Below are 7,500 nucleotides of genomic sequence, written 5' to 3'. Positions count from 1 at the left end.
GGCCTCTGCCGCCTGGCTCCAGCTCCCCTCCATAATAATTCTCCTGTAACAGGCTACACCTTTTTCCACGTTTTTCCTTCGGCCTTTAACTCCCTTCAAAATTGCAACCTCCGTGCCATATCTCTCGCTCCCTTCGCTTGCACCTTCCGCCATCCTCGTCTATCTACTTTAATCCTACATCTCTCAACTTTCTGAATCGCCGTCTACCTTCAGCTTTTTCCCTCACTCGATCACCGTCATGAAAATCTTATCGAAATCCGTTTTCCTGAATGCCGAGGATAAGGAAACAAAGAAACCGGAATCGCCTCACATTTTCAATGCCGTTAGTTTTCGGTATCAACCTTTCAATCTAAACGATTAATATAAAATACCAAAGTACAAAGCTAGGGCCGAAATATGAATTACATTTTTCATTTCCAAAATATGATCACATCTGCACACAATACATTTTTACGACTGGATGGTTAAAAGTTTCTCTTAATGAAAAAGTTGCATTGAAGAAGTAGACTTTTGACATTCAACTTTTTTGCGTGAAAGCCAGGGCATCCGGTAAAGGAAAAATAATAATGAGTATACATACGATTCAATAAATTCTCTGTCGCATAAAAAATAAATGAATCAGATAAAAACAAAATGAATATACCCAGATGAAAGAAATTTGAAACAAAATAGGAATAAAGCCAAAATAAAATACAAAACGTGGGCCGCTGCACACTCAAGCATACACACACAGTTTGTGGAAATTCTAATAACAGGACAGGAATATTGGTGAAGCTGGTTAGCGCATTCTAGTCCCAACGCCGCTGCCAAGGAAATTTGACTCTTCCGTCGGGACAAAACAGAAACGAAATTCACAAATTCCACAATAATGCGAGGCCGCCGTGGGGTAGCACAGCGCTGGGCAGGGTGGCAACAGTACTTTACACAGCCTCAATTGGAACCTTGCGTATTCCACATCGGCCCTCACAGCTCAAGCAACAACCCCTGTGCCAAAGCAAATGGGTGCCAGAGTCGGTGCCTTCTGCAACGATTCTTTTCCATCAGGACTGCTTGCTTCTCTATAAAAGCAAACAAACAATAAACAAAAGTGATAACTGCAATTCCGCCTCAGTATCTTTAAACAAACGACATATCATGAAAAATCATTTCTCCATTATAAAATTGGAAGTGTCAGCCCGCCTCTCTTTTTCGTAAAAAGAGAGGAAGACAAAAAATAAATATCAAGTTAACAATATCTCCGATTAACAACCCCGATGTCGCGCTGTGTGTGTGTGTGTGTGTGTGTGTGTGTGTGTGTGTGTGTGTGTGTGTGTGTGTGTGTGTGTGTGTGTGTGTGTGTGTGTGTGTGTGTGTGTGTTTTGCGTGCGTGCGTGCGTGCGTGTGTCTGAGTGGGGAATTGACTGATTGATTGAGTGAGTGAGTGCATGCATATGTCCATGTGTATGCATAAAGTAAGACATATTTCATGCATTAGTTTTAGACTGTTATGTTCATTTCTGAAAACCTGAAAATCTAAAAATGAAAATATATGTTATACGTAAAACGCCGTTTACTGAAAATAATTTTCCGCTCGTATCCAGTTCTTTGCTTGCAAAAAATGGTGCAATGCAACACGCTCTCTGTACATTCCATTTTTGCTGAATCGAATAAAAATCGCATGCTAATCATATAATCGCTTGCTCAAAGTCAATCCATTTTCCATCACCAGATAAATGTCTCTTCTCTTATCTCCTACTCTCTTTCTCTACGTTCTCTTTAAATTCGTTATCCATTTTTCTCTCGTTTATCTTTCTCTTCGTTCCTTCCGCTTTCCCTTTCCTTTCCATTTTCCTCTTTCTCCATGCTTCATCCTTCTTCTTTCTCTCTCTCTCTCTCTTCCAACCTCCTCCCTACTCTTCTTCTCTCCCTTCTTTTCTTGCCTCTTTCTCCCCACCCCTTTTCCCTTCGACATTTCATCCACCCTTCCCCTCCTCGCCTCTTTCTTCTACCCTCCCCTTTCCGCTTTCCCTTCGTCCCTAGTCCATCCTCCTCTCTTTCCCTGTCACTCTCTCCTTTCCACCCTTCCTCCGTCCCTCCCACCTCCCTCCTTCCCTCTCTTCCTTCCACCCTACTTCCCCCTTCGCTTTCTCCCTCCCTTATCCCCTTCCCTCTCTCCCTCCCACCCCAAATCTCCCTCTCCTTTCCAGGTAACAATCAGATTCTATTCAGCTGAAAATAATTTTCTTATCTCCCCTCACGACTCGTACTCTGCCCAGAGTCGTTCTTTGTTGACGCATATTTTCCTGAGTCAAAGACTGTTTTCTTCCCAACTGCGCCGCCGTCCATTCGCCGCCGCCTTTATGAGTGTTTTTTAATTGAATCACACACCAAGCAGTTTTTTTTCCCCCCGAGAGCACCGTCGCGCCTTACCGACTCTTCGGCTTTCTCTTAAACCTTCTCTTCTACTTTTCTCTCATCATGATTTATCTCTCACTGCCACTCTTCCCAGGGCCTCCCTTCAATATTCCTTACTCCGTCCACCTTAAATCAATTCCTTTCTAATATATTCCCGCATCTCATCCCTTTGCCTTCGCTCTTCTTTGTCTGCTATAAAACTCGTTCTCGCTTTCTCTCTCTCCCTCCATTATTCCTTCATAAGTTCTTCGCATAGTTTCTTTCTTTTATGGCCTCTTAATCCATAATTGCTGCTGGGGCACACTATACCCACATCTTTCATCTCCCTTTCCATTTCCCCTTTCAGTGCGCCCTTTCCGCGCTCCCCTCTTCATCGGCTTGTAACCCATTCCAGATTATCAATTCCAGTTTATTTCCTTCGCGTTCAAATCTCATTACCTTCCAGGCTTTTCTCCTTTCTCGCTTCACCTCCCCCTATACCTCCCTCATACCCTTTCATATCACGCTCCTTCTCCCTCTCTCTCTCCACCTTTCCTTCCTCACCTCCTATTCCACTGGCCCTCGCCCGACGCCCTTCCTTCATCAGCGCACCTGTCGACTCCCGCTCATAACTCGGCATGATCCAATACAATAATGAAGCAAGCGTTGTTGCCCCCGGTGCCCCGTCCGCCTCTTCTTCATTAACGTTGCGCTTTGTATCATTGCGCTAATTGAACTAACTGACTTCACACGCCAGCGGAGGCATAGTTGAATACATGTTCATACACACAGCACAGTCACTCGTGTATGGAGATCCTTTTCTATGTTTCACGTTCGTTATCAGGAAAAAAAAAAAGAAACTATAAGAAGAGTGAAATGCTGTACAAAAGATAAGAGGAGGGTTGGAAGAGGATAGAGAGGGAGGGAAGAAGGAAGGGAGGGAGGAAGGGGTGAAAGAGGGGAAAGATGAGGGGAAAAGTGTGTGTGTGTGTGTGTGTGTGTGTGTGTGTGTGTGTGTGTGTGTGTGTGTGTGTGTGTGTGTGTGTGTGTGAGAGAGAGAGAGAGAGAGAGAGAGAGAGAGAGAGAGAGAGAGAGAGAGAGAGAGAGAGAGAGAGAGAGAGAGAGACAGAGAGAGAGGGGGAAGAATATGTCAGATACGAAATGGGGAAAACGTGCAATCAAAGTCTATATAAAGCAGAATGTGCGCAAAGGAGACACGATATAAATAAGGATGAAGGACGGAGTTGAGGGAAGAATTTAGAAGCTGACAATAGCTAGAAAGTTGGTTAAGAGGCAGGTATACAGAAACAAGAAATAAGAGAGGATCGCTAAAATTGCATGTTAGAGGAGGGAAGTAAATAAAAGAAGAGAAGCGTGTGCGTAAAGAGGGTAAAGAAGAAAGGGATTTGAAAGAGAAGGCGATGAAAATGAGCACGACAAAAACAGGGACGAAAGAAAGAGGAGACCGAGAGGACAGAATGACGAGAAAGGGGAGGTGACACACCGGCGTCAACAAGAAAGCATGACGGATTACCTACACATTAACTTAATACCTGCTCACCATGCGCGGCCAGTGTGTTCATGTGTCTGACAGACACAAAGACGCACACACACATACACACATTCTTTTCTAGCTCTGTGACCTAGCTTCTGGCCTTTCTAGAAGACCTAGCTCGTGTGTTCGTTCGCAACTGCTTCTATAATCCCAGATTCTGACCGTTCTAAATGTGTTCGTCTGCTCGTTCCAAATGGAGGACCTGATGAGCACACAAACGCTCTAGGTTGCTCGCGCTACGATGCGGAAAATCTAATCGGAAATTTACAAATTACTAAATTAGTTGGAATCAAGAGATTGAATTCAATTAGGGTATGTACTGAATTTCCGTTAGAGCACGGGCTGGAAGTACTGTGGACATGCAGAAATACAGAAAGCTATACTGTTTGAATCAAATTAGAATATGTTCCCAATTTAGTTTACATATAAGAAAATTATCATGTTACCATGGTGTGTGTTGTGTGGGAAACTTCAAGGCAAGTATTAACACACTTCTGGTTAATTTGAAAGTCAGAGGTGCAACGCTAAGGGAAAGGGTGCCTCGGATTATCCTTCACTCCCCGTCCTCCACTTTCTACTACAGCCAGCTGTGATGGTTTTAGTCATGGCGCTGAAGGGGATGGCAGCAATACGAAAAGACGACGACACAGATACATGCATACATTCACACAGAAGAAATATTAATATAAGGACACTCAAACACACACACACACACACGGACAAGGATGCATACATATATACAAGCAAGCAAGCATGCACACCCAGACTATCCAACAAACAGTGAACGTTCACGCCTCCGAAACAAGCGTCACCGATTGGAAATTGCGATCTCTATATGAGAGTGCCATTTACGAGAAAGTTTAGTAGAAATGAAAAAGCACGAGTAATAAATCAGGAGAAGGAAAAAGTGAAGGCCATTAGCCAATTGTGCGCCGACTTCCGGCCGGGAGTGAAACTTCCTGTCGCGGCATCAATCGTCGGCGCGGCGCGGCGGGTCCGGCCGCAGGGCGCCTCGCCTGCTTGCACGGCTTGCAGGAACACGACCAGCGAAGCGCGTATCGCCTCTGAGGAGGCTGCAGACGAAGCAGTGATGTTACGGAGCTGCTGGGAGAAGGGAGATGTAAAAAAGAGATCTTAAGAGCCACTTCACCAAGATTAAAGACTCTCTCCCTTCCACTGCCTGCCTGAACATCCGGAAAGATGGCTTCCGGAGCTCCCACTGTCTGCCAGCTTCTTGTCGAGATAATGAGACGATGCAGTGGAGACCCGCACGCGGAGGTAAACAAAGGAGACCGTGGCGTAACAGGTCCCAGGAGACCGGGAGGAAAAGGAAGGCAAGGGGGCAAGACTCCCTCGCTCGATACTCCACTAAACCTCAGAAAGGAAAATGACTGAGATTAGGAAAGAGATCCCACAAGCCTGTTGAGGTCTATTTACGGACGGCGCAATTATGCGGGTTCTTTCGCCAGGTTCCATCTACGCGCGACCTGAACGAGTCCTCACTTTGCGATGCCTTCTACAGACGTTCAGACCAGGCACTTATGCAAATGTTCGAAAGAAACAAAAGTGACAAGTTATTCGGATATCATACGAGTAATAACGTGGAAGACACGAAGGGAAAGTGATATCTAATACTGCCATACTTTTTACACGCAACACGCAACTGATTTGAGATAATTGATACCCAGGTGGACTAATTGCAATACTTCAATTTATAGAACGACAGCTCCTCCGTAACATAATGTTACGCATTAGTAATTAATCTGCTACCATCAAGTTAGCGTGAAAATGTACACGTTAATGGGCAACCGCTCTCAAGAGTGATATTCACCACTTGACGAAAAAGATGGCTGTAGCACATTTTTTCCACCGGAATATAAAGCGAACCCCCCCCCCCCCCCCCACACACACACACACACAAAATAAGAATATTTAAGAGGCATTCGAAACTTCGGAATCCTTTACCCTAACGAAGAAAAGAAAAAAAAGGAAAGGGACTACAACTGAACAATTAATTCGCTCAAATTGCGACGTCGGTGTTAAACTCGGCCATCAATCCGGCCTGATACATAAATACAGCAGTTCTATAAAGCGAGGATTCATGACGCGAACGTAAATGAGAGCAATAAAGCAGCTCGAACACAAACGACACTTGAGTCGGCCTCTCAATGGACCTCGTTCCGTAAATCATGTGTGAAATACCGCTGAAAGCTATTGCACCCAAATAAATTTTATGGACTGCTGAAGTTGGTGAGAGCCATTTTTCAAAGGCCATTTCATCCCATTCGCAAAGCCTTGGCCGCGCGCTGAACTTTCTCGAGTCTCCGCGTAAGTGTAAAGAAGTAATCTTGAACTTGTTTCTTAAAAGGGGGCGACCATACGACACTCCGCGCAGCTCCCTTTCTCTCCTCATCATTTCTCCCGCGCCTTGTTCCTGCGACTGCTTCCTTTCTCTTCATGTTTTCCCTCTTCCCTCCCCTCCCATTCTAAACTCCTTAGCGTCTTTCCTCTTCCTCTCCTTCCCTCTTTCTATCCTCTTTTTGCCTCCTTTCCTATATTCTTCAGTCATTTCCTCCTGCTCTCCCTCTCGCCATCCATCTATCCAATATTTCTCTTTGTCTTTCTCTATCCCTTTCGTCCTTTCTTTTCCCCTGTCGTTACATGATTATCCACAGATCTCTTCACCTTTTCATAACTATTCAGTATGCAAGCTCAGCCACCACCTCTACTCAGGATCATTCACTCACACAAAGTCTGACCCTCCCCACCTTTCTCTCTCTCTCTCTCTCTCTCTCTCTCTCTCTCTCTCTCTCTCTCTCTCTCTCTCTCTCTCTCTCTCTCTCTCTCTCTCTCTCTCCCATTCTTACCCTTCTAATCTCTCTCTCCGTCTTTCCTCCATTTTCTCCCTCTGTTTCTTCCAGTCTCTCCCTCTCTCCCTTCTTCCCCCCCTACTTATCTCCCTTTCTCGCTCTCTCCCTGTCCTCTTTTGCTTTTTTCTCTATTTCCCTGCATATGTTCTCCTCCCTCCCTCTATTTCTTTTATTTTCTTTCTCTTTCTTTCAATTCTATGTTTCTATATCCCTCTCCCTTTCTCTACAGCACTCCGAGTTTCCCTCTGCACCTCTCCCCTTCGATCGAGGAGCGAGCGTCACCACCACTCAACGGCTGTCAGTCTTGAACCGACCCCTACTGTCAAGCATAATAATGCACGTTATAATCTCCTCTTGCATATTTACTCTTAAACAAGTGTCGTAGTTCTTACACGGTGCAGCTGGGAGCGCAAGGCTCAGGAGCGAGGGGACGCCATCGCCTCGGGCGCCTACAAAAAATTCAGCGTTCGACAGCTTCATCTCCCACGGGCTGACACGCGACACGGGAAACAACTACAGCTACGTCGCACTCTGGGGGCTTTTCAGTAAGAAAGTGAAACCTTTCAGGGTTTTTATTACCGTTCCCTGACAAGCATAATGTAACGATTCCGTTCTTGATTAACACGATTTGGCCACAGTCTGCGCCCTACACCTTGTCCATGCTTATTACCAGCCCAACTGCTCAACCCGGTGTATATAATT

General features: G+C 45.3%; 1 protein-coding gene across 6 annotated transcripts in view; it reads left to right on the top strand.

Moving 5' to 3' along the window:
- LOC125029539 overlaps positions 1 to 7,500 on the top strand; it is a 651,165-nt gene that overhangs the window by 343,075 nt on the left and 300,590 nt on the right. The window lies entirely within an intron of this gene.

Source organism: Penaeus chinensis, chromosome 10 (genome assembly GCF_019202785.1).
Source record: "Penaeus chinensis breed Huanghai No. 1 chromosome 10, ASM1920278v2, whole genome shotgun sequence".
Lineage (NCBI taxonomy): Eukaryota > Metazoa > Arthropoda > Malacostraca > Decapoda > Penaeidae > Penaeus > Penaeus chinensis.
The sequence above is the reverse complement of the archived record's forward strand: the minus strand, read 5'-3'. Positions and strand labels throughout refer to the sequence as shown.